The following is an 11,892-nucleotide window of genomic DNA, read 5'->3' as shown; positions in this document are numbered from 1 at the left end:
TAGTCAAAGTTTTTACCACAAAGTCATGTTTACTTGCACTTTGCAAGCAGATACTATATCCTATGCTTATGTACTAAGAATAGATTAAAATGACTAAGCAAAGCTATCTAATAAAAACTAACACTGTTCTAAGCACTATATGCATATTAACTGTGTTCCCACAATCACCCCTATGAAGTAGATAATATTATCATTTCCATTTTTCAAAAAAGAGTATTGAGACACAGTAAGGTTAAGTAAGTTGTCTAAGATCACATACCTAATAAGTAAAATAACTGAAATTTACAGCTAGGCAGTCTATTGTAAGAGCATGCTCTCTTAGTCACTATGTGATATTGCCTTGAGAGCACTAGGATTAGGTTGTCAGGTACATATTGTAAAGACTATAAACATTAGAAAAGATAAAATTCTCAAGGATTAGAATAATCACAGATGTATGCATGAAAGAAGTATACATTGAGCAAACATTTGTATTTTTTATTCAACTATATGTGGTCAGACTTGCTTGCTACCACAACTCTATTTAGGTAACTATTATAACCTTTGGATTGTTGGTCAGCAAAAACCAAAGCTGTTGGCACCAGATGGGTCACCTGAACTTTCTCCTTTGTGTGAGCTTTTCAAAATGGCTTTTATATTCTTGGAATTGTCATACTAGTACTAGGTCACCTGGTTTGTATGAATTTCAAAGGGATGGGAACTGCTTTGCTTGGTATTAACAACTGAAAACCAAAATTTAATTGGTCATCTGCTATCTCTTTTGAAAATGCAATTACTGGGTTCAGATTTTAGTACCTAGAAGTCTTGAAGCCATAGGTCCTCAGAGTTATTGGCAATTCCTATTTTAAAAATACTCATACTCAGAAAGTCGCTCTTCTCCTAAGTAGTCAGCTTAAATATTTTAAATTATAAAATTTGTAGTTTTCCCTTAAATATGCTACAATGAAACTCATAGATAATATAACTATATTTAGGAATATGTATATATTCCTAAATGTACTATAAGGGAGAAAGGAGAAGATATAATTTTTGATAAAATATGCATTTAAATATGTAGAAACTCAGGTATTACTACACTGAGTTATAAAGTGGACAATTAAACCCACACATAGACCACTATGAATACAACATCTACACATGTAAAATGTAGAGTGGTGTATTGATAACTTGGATATGATGAGCTTTATTGTTATTTGTGACATAATTATCTTTTTGTTAAACTCAACATTTATTGAGCACTATAAAGTGTTCTAGGTGCTAAGGAATATAACTGAGAACATGATAAACAAGGCTCCTGCCTTGACCAGATGCTTTAGATTTAAATTATCTTGCTAACTAATACAATAATATGTTCTTTGCTAGGATTATATTTTTTGAAAAGTCAGAGTCACACAAAGCCTCTTCTGGAATACTTTGTTTCTTTATGGCAAACTTGACAGAAATCTTTGTTTAACTTAGAGAAGGAAGAAAGATGGTCTCCAGTATCCTTTTTGACAAGCATATTGAAGTTCTAGTTAGCTCTCAAGCCCTATGGCAGTTGGTGACCAACTAGATTTTAGACTATTGTGCTTGTGGGTTGGGGAGTCTGTGATGCCCTCACTGCATTGGGATGAGGTACACTTATAGTTCCCCCCACTGTCCACCTGGAGGGCCAGTTCTTCTGAGTTGAAGGGGTTCAAGTCATCCTCAAATAAGCTACATTTTTAGCGTCCACTGCTGGTAACACCAGTGTCTTGATGCAGTGAGTCAGGTGCACCTGATTGCTCACTGATGCTGGCAATGGCATTGTGGAAGGGCTGCAGGTCTATATCCACCAATGAGCTGGACTCAGGGGCCACAGCCTGGCTGGGGGCACCAGTGGGCAGCTTTGGGACATCCTGGGAGTGTGTGGTGGAGAAAAAGAGGTGCAGGGCACTTTGCCCACAGGAAGCTAATTAGCTTTTCATGATGAATGGTTCTCTAGCCCTTTTCTACCCACTAAAGCACACCTTTTTTTTTTTTAGATAATTTTTTTTATTTCAGCTTATTATGGGGGTACAAAAGTTCAGGTTATATATATTGCCCATGCCCCCCCATCCCCCCGAGTCTGAGCTTCAAGCGTGTCCATTCCCTAGACAGTGCACATCGCACTCATCACATAGGTATACACCCATCCCCTCCTCCAACCCCCATCCCCCCCAGTCAGAACTTCAAGCGTGTCCATTTCCCAGACAGTGCACATAGCACTCATCACGTAGGTATACACCCATCCCCTCCCCCCAGCCCCCACCTCTGTCTGATACCCAGTTGGTGTTATTCCCAAATGTGCACTTACGTGATGATCAGGGAAACCAAGTTGCTGGTGAGTGCATGTGGTGCTTGTTTTTCCATTCTTGGGATACTTCACTTAATAGAATGGGTTCCAACTCTCTCCAGGAGAACAAAAGGGACTCCATATCACCGTTATTTCTTATAGCTGAGTAATACTCCATGGTATACATATACCACATTTTACTAATCCATTCGTGAATTGATGGGCATTTTGGTTGTTTCCACATCTTTGCAATTGTGAATTGTGCTGCTATAAACATTCAGGTGAAGGTAAAGCACACCTTTGATACAACACTGATAGCCAACCTGGATGCCCAGGTCAAAATTCTGTTGGTGGGTATCCCCACTCTCCTTATAGAGAGAGGTGGGTTATGGCTGTGGCTACATTCTAGAAGGGGGCCCCATGTGGAGAGCCCTTGCTGTTGGCACCCAAAATCATTGTAGAGTTGGTCCACAGCAGTGGCTATGATCTGGAAGAGGTGCAATAGCTTCTGCTGCTCACTCTTTAGCCCTGCTGCCTCAGTGGCTATCTCCTTCTGCAGCTCAGGAGGCAGCTGCTCTTCCTGTTTGGCTTCAGCCAGGCACTGAAACTCCCACTTGAAGAACCAGTGCTCTGTGACCTTGGCCTTGCTCTCCTTCAGCTGCTCCTCCAATCTTTATCTTCCTGCAGGCTGTGTGTTGCCTCTACCGCCTCTTCTTCCTCCACCTACTCTTGTTCCTCCGCCTCCACCTCACCTTCTTCTCTGAGCTCTCCTCCTCCTTCCATGGCCATCTCCTCTGCAGGCAGGCGGGACCCAGAGGCCAACTGGTAAGGCCTGTGCTGCCTGTGGCCCTATGTGATATAATAATCTTAAATGTTGAACAATTCTTGCTTAAGTTACGAACAAAATGAAGTGCAGTCTACTATTTACAAAGTAAATAGATACCTCACTGGAAAATTTAGTATATATTAAAACCATGCATATATATGTGTATATATTAAAACACATTTAATGTAAAATGGAATTGGGCTCTTGGTTCAGATAATTATAAAAAGGTTTTTCACTTGAATGAGTATCTGGTGGGGGATTCAAAGATAGTTAGGAACATGATCACATCAATTCTTGGTTGTATAGTTGTGCAGGAAGTCTAGCAATCCTTGCCTTCTCCCAGCAAGTATTATCCTTCTTCCCCAATAAAGTAGATTTTAAGGCAAGAAATCTTACTAGAGTTTAAACAGATATATAATAATAAAAGCATCATCACCCAGGAGGTTATAATACTTCTAAATTTGTATGCACCTAATAACATGACCTCAAAGTACAGAAAGTAAAAATTGGCAAAATTACAAGGGAAATTTTGCAAATATACCATCATAGTGAGAGATTTTACACACTTTTCTTGGTAAATAATAGAATAAGAAGATACTCAGTGAGGATATAGAATATTGAACCATACAATTAATGTTTGACCTAATGGACATAGGTACAGTGTAATACTGGAGCCAGCTCCTACTAGTTTGTCAGAATCACATGTGTGCATCTTTTCCCAACGCCACATTTAGTGATATCATGTTGATAGTTTGAAATTGACATGGTGGGAGTATTCACACCATGGAAACTCGGCCAACAGTATGTATCTGGGTATCTGTATTTTTGTTTCTTTGAGAATCAGTTGGTAAACATTTACAAGCATACTACTGCATGTACGAAGCATTGCATCTGTGACTTGCTGACTATACATTCTTTTCAATTACATGAACAAATCTTTCCCAAATTGACCATATGCTGGGCCATAAAGAAAATCTGAATAAATTTTAACAGATTTAAATTATATGGCAATGCGTTTTTCGACCACAATGAAATCAAGCTAGAATCAATAACAAAATAAAAAGAAACTCATGAAATGTTTGCAAAATAAGCAGTATACTTCTTTAGATTTCATAGGTTAAAGAAAAAATATAATGGGAATTGGGAAATATTTTGAACTGAATGGCAATGAAAATATATGTCAACACTTGTGGGATATAGTTCAATCTATGGTTAGAGAGACATTTGTAGACATAAATACATTAGAAAGAAGACAGGATGAAAATAAATGATATAAACATCCATTTCAAGAAGTTAGAAAAAGAGCAGCAAATTAAACTGAAGGAATATTGAAGAAAGTAAAAATAAAGATAAGAGCAGAAATGAAGCAGAAAAGAAATGTAGAGAAATTCAACAAAGCCAAAAGTTGGTGGTTTAAAAAAACTAATGAAATGTTTAAGCTTCCACCAATATTATCCAAGAAAAAAACAGTAAGGTACAAACAACCAAAATCTGGAATGAAAAGCAAAACATCTGAATAGATATTTTAAACATAAAAAATATATGAACAACTTTATGTCCGTAAATTTGAAAATTTATATGGTATGAGCAAATTCCTAGGAAAATAACAACTTACCAAAACTGACACAAGAAATAGAAAATTATACCTATGTATGGTGTCACACCTGTTAACACAGTTGTATTGCATACTTACTATTTTGTGCTCTGATTTTATTTTGACGTAATAGTTTTACATATATAATTGCATATAACAATGCATTCCTCAAATTGGTCACTTTAATGTTTATTAGGAAACCTCTGTGTTACCATGCCAATAATATAAGATATTTGGACTCTTTCCTATTTTCTGTGATAGTTGTGTGGAGAACTGCCATGAGATTTGTAATACCCATCTCTTTTTTTCCTTTGGTTATTTCCTGTGGGACATATTCTCTGTAGTGGAATTACTTAGAAGAAAAATTGTCAATGGTTTCTTTACTCTTTTCATATGTTGTGAAGTTACTCTTCTGTAAAACTGAATCAATTTACAGTACCACTAGCAATGTCTGAGTGCACTCATTTCCCCAAATTCCCACTAGCAATTGACTTTATATGCTGTATTTTTGTTAGTATAAGAGATAAGCAATGAAACTTTTAAGTTGTTTTAATTCGTATTCATTTAATTGCTATTGAGGCTTTATCTCTTTTCACATGATGATATCCTTTTTATATAAACTGCCTGTTCATCATCTTTGTTAACTTATCAAGTAGAATCTGAGTATTAACCTGATATATATGCATTCATATTTTTATTCAGGTTGGGTAGGGAGCCTTTATCAGTTACATTTTTCTCATGAATTTTTCCCAATATGATAGTCATTTCTTTTGATATTCATTTTATTACATTTCATAGCTCAACACCCTTTTTATTTTTAAGACATTAAATATATTTATCTTGTATGTGATGGTATACTCAATTTCTTTAAAAGTCAAAAATATATTTCCCTTCCACATTTGGAATAAATATATTTCATATTGAGCTACTTGATTGACTATCCACAAAATCTTTAAATCATCATATCTAGAAGCACTTAACCTCTGCTTGTACACTACATCTGAACTGAATCAATCCTTTTTCTACTTAGTCTCTGCTTAATTCCTGTAATTGTGTTTATACCTTACACAGCAGTTCTATGACAAAGTTCTCCTTTGATAATTCACCTAGTACCCTAATCCTTCTAAGACTGGGACTTCACCTTACTCCTCCCGTTCTGGTAGGAAGTTGAGTTCTGATTCTGAATTCCAGAATAGTAACTGGGACTGCAGAACTTGCTGCTACAACTCCAGTCATCAACTGTCTATCCAGATAATGTCTTGCCACTTACATTGTTGTTCTTTACCTGTCTACCAGATCACCCACACCTTTCCCATTTCTTGGCCTTCCCTAATGCTGACTCCTTACCTGTACTGCCATTATTGTCCCAAGTTTCTTTAGACATTAGACTGCCTGGCTTGATTTGTTTACCACTGCCTTTAACTGAATCTGTTTTGCCCTAAATGCAGTAAATGTGTTAATTCTCAGGCGCTAGCTCTGTCTGTCTGACCTCTCCTGACACTGACTGAATTTCAATTTTTTAAAAAAAGAATTTAACTTTGTAATTTAACAAAATATACTCCGTCATTGAAGCTATGAATATTATCTGGAATTTGTTGCAAATGTACAGTATAAGGTATGGATCTAAGTTATTGATATATTTATTACCGTAACTAGCTGACAAAACAATGCTTATTAATCTTTTCTCAATGTGTTATTGATGTTTTTACGGTAGTTTAGTTCTTACAATAATAATTTGAATCAATTTCTGAATGTTCTATTCCAATGATCAGTCTCCTTCATTTAGATATAGTATGACATAATTCTGACAACTCTTGTTTTTTAGTATATATTTGTGAATTTAAGTACTCTCATGTTTAATCTTTCTGACAATGAGAAAGGTATATTTCTCTATTTAAATCTTCCATTTTTTACTCTTTAGGGTCTCAATTTTATTGTGTCGCAAAGTTAGTAGATGCATAAGGATTTAATGTTTCTGGCAACTATTGCAGAAGGATCTCATTTCTTTTCTAGGTTAGGCATTACATTTTCTGTATTAGCATGTAGGAATGCCTTCAATTTTTGTGGATTTACTTTACAACTCTGATGAACTCATTTATTATCTCTGGTAATTTTTTGGTTGATTTCTCTGGATTTTCTGTGTATATATTCATGTCATAAGCAAAAAGGGATTTTTTTTTTGTATTTTAGTTTCTTAAATATACCTTCAATTTTTTTTTACTCTCTGATAACCATGCTCAATATTTCATTAAAAGGGAGCGATGACTAGGGAAAGAAAAAGAACTAGTATTTGTGGAGCGTTACTTCACCTATTCTTGATTTTAGAGAGAATAATTCCAGTTATACTTCTCCATTAAATATATTATTGATACTACTTTTTAAATGTACCCTGTTCATGTTAGGAATGAAAAAAATTAATTTTGTTAATCAAGATAGCATGTTGAATGTTACCAGTGTTTCTCTGCAGCAATTGAAAAACTAATTTAAAATATTGTCCCATTAACACATTATACTAGCCTTGTATTCATGGAATAGTCATAGTTGATATATTTTTATTGTGTTAAAAAAACACATAACATGAGGTCAACCCTCTTAACAAAAACTTGAAGTGTACAGTACAGTATTGTTGACTATAAACTCAATGTTGTACAGCAGATCTCTAGAAGTTTTTCATCTTGCATAACTACAATTTTTTACCCATTGAAAAACTTCCCAGTTCTCCCTCCCACCAGCCCCTGGCAACCACCATTCTACTTTCTGCTTCTATAAGTTTGACTGTTTTAGATACCTGATATGAATGGAATCATGCAGCATTTGCCCTTCTGTGACTAGTTTATTTCACTTCACATAATGACCTTCAGGTTCATTTATATTGTCTAAAATGGCAAGATTTCCTTCCTTCTTAAAGTTGAATAATATATGAGAGTGTGTGTATGTGTGTGTATATCTGTATATATCTCACATTTACTTTATCCATTCATCTGGTGATGAACACTCAGGTGGTTTGCATATCTTGACTATTTTGAATAATACTACATTGACCGTAAAAGTTCAGATACTTCTTTTAAATATTGATTTCATTTCCTTTGGCCATATACCCAGAAGTGGGAGTGCTGGATCATATGGTAGTTCTAATTTTAACTTTGTCAGAAACTTACATACTGTTTTCCATAGTGGCTGCACCATTTTACACCCTCCACCAGAAGTGCACACGATGGTTCCTTTTCCTCCAGAACCTAGTCAACACTTGTTATCTTTTGTCTTATTATTAATGGCCATTTTAACAGGTGGGAGGTGATGGCACATGGTGGTTTTGAGTTGCATTTCCCTGATGATCAGTGATGTTGAGAATCTTTTCATTTAGCTGTTGGCTATTTGTATGTCTTTGAAAAAATGTCTGTTCAGGTTCTTTGCCCATTTTTTACTTGGGTTATTTGTTTTATTGCTATTCAGTTGTATGAGTTCCTTATGTATTTTAGATATTTACCCCTTTTGGATACATGATTTGCATATACTTTCTTTTGTATTTTGTTGATTGTTTCCATTGCTATTCAGAAAAACATTTTGGTATGATGTGATCCCACTTGTTTATTTTTGCTTTTGTGGACTGTGCTTTTGATGTCCTATGCAAAAAAATCATTGTTAAGACCAATGGCAAGGCACTTTCTGCTGAGGTTTTATTCTAAGATTTTTGTAGTTTCAGATTTTAGATTTCGGGTTAATTTTTATGCATGGTAGAAGACAGGGACCAATTTATTTTTCATGTGGATATTTAATTTTCCCAGTACCATTTATTGAAGAGACTGTATTTTCACCATTCTTGGAGACTTTGTCAAAGATTACTTGACTACATATGTGTGGGTTTATTTCTGGGCTCTGTATCTTGTTCCATTGGTCTATGTGGTTTTTATGCCAGTATCATGCTCTCTGTTTGATTACTATTACTTGGTAATATAATTTGAAAACAGGAAGTGTTATGACTCTAGCTTTATTTTTCTTGCGTAAGATTGTTTAGGTATTCAGTCTCTTGTGGTTCCATATGAATTTTAGGATTTTTTTTTCTATTTCTCAGAAAAATGACACTGGAATATTGATAAGGGATTTCATTGAATCTGTACATTACTTTGGGTAGTATGGAAATTTTAACAGTATTAATTCTTCCCATCCATGAACAAGGGATATCTTTGTATTGATTTGTGTGTTCAACTTATTTCATTAGTATTTTATAGTTTTCAGTGTATAGATCTTTGACCTTTTTGGTTAAATTAGTTCTAAGAATTGTATTTTTGATACTGTTGTAAATGTAATTGTTTTATTTTTTAATTTTTTATTTTTAATTACTGCAGGGACATAATAGTTGCATATATTTATAGGGTACGTGTAATGTTTTGATACAGGCATACAATGAGAATTAATCAAATCAGGGTAATTGGAGTATCTATCATCTTAGGCATTTATCATTTCTTTGTGTTGGGAGCATTCCAATTCCACTCTTTTAGTTATTTTAAAATATACTTTAGCTTAGTGTTGATTATTGTCAATTTCTTCCATCAAATATTGTTCATTCTATCTACCTCACTATATTTGTGCTCCCATTAACCATCCCCACTTTATCCCCCCCTCTTCACTACCCATCCCAGCTTTTGGTAACCTTCATTCTACTCTCCATCTCAATGAGACAAATTGTTTTTAATATATAGCTCCCACATAAGAGTGATAACATGGAAGATTTGTCTTTTTGTGCTTGATTTATTTCACTTAATATAATGTTCTCCAGTTCCATCCATGTTGTTGCAAATGGCAGGATTTTATTCTTTTTTAATGGGTATATATTAATAATGTTCCATTGTTTATATGTGCCATAATTTTTTTTATCCATTCCTCTCCTGATGGGGACTTAAGTTAAATCCAAATCTTGGCTGTTGTGAATAGTGCTGCAATAAACATGGGAGTGCAGATATTTTTTTGATATACTGAATTCCTCTCCTTCAAATATATACCCAGCAGTGGGATTGCTGGGTCATATGGTAGTTCTATTTTTAGTTTTTTGAGGAATCTCCATACTGTTGTCCATAGTAGTTGCACTAATTTATATTCCCACCAACAGTATATGAGGGTTCTCCTTTCTCTGCATCCTCACCAGCATTTGTTGTTGCTTGTCTTTTTGATAAAAGCCATTTTAACTGGGCTGAGATGATATCTCCTTGTAGTTCTGATTTGCATTTCTCTGATGACTAATGATGTTGAACATTTTCTCATATACCTGTTGGCCATTGTATCTCTTCTTTTGAGAAATGTCTATTTACATCCTTTGCACATATTTTAATTAGATTATTTGATTTTTTTCTATCAAGTTGTTAGAACTCCTTACATATTCTAGTTATTAGTTCCTTGTCAGACAGGTAGTTTGCAAATATTTCTCTCATTCTGTGGATTGTCTCTTCACTTTGTTGATTGTTTCCTTTGCTGTGCAGAAGCTTTTTAGCTTGATGTGATACCATGTGTCCAAATTTGCTTTGTTTGCTTATGGTTTGAGTGTAGTACTAATGCTTAAGAAGTTCTTGCCCAGGTCAGTGTCCTGAAGTGTTTCCCCAGTATTTTCTTTCTTTTTCTTTTTCTTTTTTTTTTTTGAGACAGAGTCTCACTCTGTTGCCTGGGCTAGAGTGCCGTGGAATCAGCCTAGGTCACAGCCTCAGCCTACTGCCTCAGCCTCCCGAGTAGCTGGGACTACAGGCATGCACCACCATGCCAAGCTAATTTTTTCTATGTATTTTTAGTTGTTTAGAAAAATTTCTTTCTATTTTTAGTAGAGACGGGATCTCGCTCTTGCTCAGGCTGGTCTCAAACTCTTGAGCTCAAACGATCTGCCTGCCTCAGCCTCCCAGAGTGCTAGGATTATAGGCGTGAGCCACCATGCCTGGCCCCCCAGTGTTTCCTTTTAGTAGTTTCAGAGTTTCAGATCTTAGATTTAAGCCTTTAATCCCTTTTGATTTGATTTTTGTATGTGGTGAGAAGTAAGGGTATAGTTATATTCTTCTGCATATGGATAGCCAGTTTTCCCAGAATCATTTATTGAGGAGACTGTCCTTTCCCCAATGTATGTTCTTGGCAGCTTTGTTGAGGATAAGTTCACTATAGATGTGTGGATTTATTTCTGGGTTATCCATTCTGTTCCATAGGTCTATGTGTCTGTTTTTATGCCAGTACCATGCTGTTTTGATTACTACAGCTCTGTAGTATAGTTGGAAGTCAGGTAATGTGATTCCTCCAGTTTTGTTCTTATTACTCAGGATGGCTTTGGCTATTCTAGGTGTTCTGTGGTTCCATAAAAATTTTAGAATTATTTTTTTCTACTTCTGTGAAGAATGTCATTGGTATTTTTATAGGGATTGCAGCAGACTTGTAGATTGCTTTGGATAGTATGCACATTTTAGCAATATTGATTCATCTAATACATGAGCATGGAATATTATTCCTTTTTCGTGTTCTCTTTGATTTCTTTCATCAATGTTTTATAGTTTTAATTATACAGATATTTCACTTTTTTGGTTAAGTTTATTCCTAGATATTTTATTTTATTTGTAGCTATTGAAAATGGAGTTCCTTTCTTGGTTTCCTGTTTAGATTGTTTACTATTGGCATATAGAAATGCTACTGATTTTTGTATATTGATTTTGTATTCTGTAACTGTACTGAATGTGTTTATCAGTTATAATAGGTTTTTGTTTTTGGAATCTTTATGTTTCTTTAGATACAAGGTCATATTGTCTGCAAAAAAGGATAATTTGACTTCTCCCTTTCCAGTTTGGATGCTCTTTATTTATTTCTCTTGTCTGATTGCTCTAACTATAACTTCCAGTAGTATGTTGCCTAACAGTGATGAAAGTGGGTATCCTTGTCTTGTTCCAGATCTTAGAAGAAAGGCTTTCAGTTTTTCCCTATTCAGTATGATATTAGCTGTGGGTCTGTCGTATATGGCTTTCATTGTGTTGAGGTTAAGTTCCTTCTATCCCCAGTGTTTTGAGAGTTTTTGTAATGAAGGGATGTTGAATTTTATCAAATTCTTTTTCAGCATTAGTTGAAATGATCATATGGTTTTGTCCTTCATTCTGTTGATAATGATGTATCACATTGATTGATTTGTACATACATTCAACCACACTTGCATCCATGGGATGA

The 11,892-nt window shown here is 35.0% G+C and overlaps 1 pseudogene; it reads right to left on the bottom strand.

Annotated features, from left to right (window-relative positions):
• Window positions 1-1,514: 1,514 nt before the first annotated feature.
• LOC138378889 (HUWE1-associated protein modifying stress responses 2-like) lies at window positions 1,515-6,072 on the bottom strand (annotated as a pseudogene).
• Window positions 6,073-11,892: the final 5,820 nt, after the last annotated feature.

This window comes from Eulemur rufifrons, chromosome 30 (assembly GCF_041146395.1).
Source record: "Eulemur rufifrons isolate Redbay chromosome 30, OSU_ERuf_1, whole genome shotgun sequence".
NCBI lineage: Eukaryota > Metazoa > Chordata > Mammalia > Primates > Lemuridae > Eulemur > Eulemur rufifrons.
Note: the sequence above shows the minus strand (reverse complement) of the source record. Positions and strands in the feature narration are given on the sequence as shown.